The sequence below is a fragment of the Arachis ipaensis genome, chromosome B1 (assembly GCF_059453495.1).
Source record: "Arachis ipaensis isolate K30076 ecotype BB chromosome B1, ASM5945349v1, whole genome shotgun sequence".
In the NCBI taxonomy this organism is placed as follows: domain Eukaryota; kingdom Viridiplantae; phylum Streptophyta; class Magnoliopsida; order Fabales; family Fabaceae; genus Arachis; species Arachis ipaensis.
In genome coordinates this window covers 43,174,591-43,176,579 of record NC_142436.1, presented here as the reverse complement: position 1 = coordinate 43,176,579, position 1,989 = coordinate 43,174,591, and positions in this window count along the sequence as shown.

Sequence of the window (1,989 nt, the reverse complement as noted above, 5' to 3'; positions counted from 1 at the left end):
AGTCTCCCCATACTCAATTAAGAGGTTGCGGGTTCGAGTCTTATATCTTTGGTAAAAAAAAAACTTAATTTTAATAAAATAATAATATAAAATATTTTTCATAATTATATAATTATATTTATTTTTAAATAATTATTTACATGATTAATATAAAAAATATTTATTTTTATGAGTATGATGTTACGTAATTAAATTCACACATAAAATTATTTTATATTAACAATGAATTTAAATTAATCTTTTTAAATAATTATGTTGTAATATTCTTGTGTTATCGTTTAGTATTCATTTTGTTTTGAATTTTAGTGTTAGTGTGCTACTTATAAATATCAAGTATAATGTAATTGCTCATATTTGGGGCATTGCTTTTTCTTTTCTTTTTGGTTGTGTGTCTATTTGGTACTTGAATTCTGGAAAAAGAAAAAAAAAAGACATTATTTATTTAGATAAATAGTTAAATTTTTTTTCAAAAAATTATTCAGTTTTTAAATTAGTTTTTAAAAGATATTTTTAATTAAATTTGTCTTTCAAAAATTTTAAATTAATTGCGTTAATCTTCTTTTTTTTTTGTTAATTGTACCAAAATTTATTAATATGTCATGTTAAGTGAGACTATAATTATACATAAGAGTCTTAATTGACTATTAACATAAGTTTATAAAATTAGAATAAATTAAAACTTAAGTGAGAGAAGAGAATTTGAAACATTAAAATTCTTCAATTTGGGGTTAACTTAATTTTATTTTATAAATTTATTATGTTAATTGTTAATTAAGACTATTAAATATGTGTTATGTGTTACTTAATGTGTCACATTAACAAATTTTAATATTATTAGTAATGGAAGTAACAAAAAAACTAAAATAATTAATTTAAAATCTTTAAAAGATAAATTTAATCAAAAAATATTTTAAAAATTAATTTAAAAAATGAATACATTTTTTTATGAACTAATTTAATCATTTACCCAAAATTTAGTCTAAGTATATATGTATACTTTTTTTGCTAAATACTTGGAAATATTTCAGGGCGTTGGATGTGAAAAAGAGAGATAGGTTTAATATAAATATATATACTTTTTGGCTAATTGTTGTGATATTTTACTTTTGTTGGAACTATAAATATGGTGAAGGCGTTATTTTTTAATTCTTACAATCCCGTGAGGTGTCAACCGTAGCTAATTAACCAATTTTTTTCTGGTAAGAAACATAAATTTAAACTATCATAAAAATTATCTTAAAATTTAAATGAATAGGGACATTTAAATTCTAAAAAATAATATCTAAAATTATTTAAAAATTATTATAAAAAATTATAATAAAAAATTATCCAAAATATAAAAAACATCCAAAATTTAATAAAAAACATCTAAAATTATTTTAAAATTTTTAAAATTTAACAAAACAAAACATTCAAAAAACATCGAAAAAATTCAAAAATTAAGCAAGAAACATTTAAAACTATTTAAAAAAAATTAACAAAATGAAATATTCAAAAAACATCGAAAACAAAATCTAAAAATTAAACAAGAAACATTTAAAATTATTGAAAAAAATCTAAAATCCAAAAAAAAATCCAAATATAAGAAAATAAATTCAAAACTTAAGATAAAAAAAATCTAAAATTAATAAAGAGAATCATCCAAAACTAAGAAAAAAAAAAAGAAAAAAAAAAACTTAAATGACGTCAATATCCTTAAACAATTTGAGAATATTTTAGAGACAAAAACATTAAAAGAGCATTTGACTGTCATAATAATATCAATAATGTTGATGATAATGATAGATTTTTATAGACCTTTTAATTACCTCTTCCGAATAGTTCCTTATTTTTAATTAACTGGCAAGAGAATTAATTACGACTAGTCACATTTTACAAATTTAATAATTTTTTAAGAGCTTACTTGTTGTTTATGTTTATTAGAATTATTTTTGTCAACATCAAAATCTTTTAGGCATCATTTTGATGGTTAACTCTATTTAAGTGACA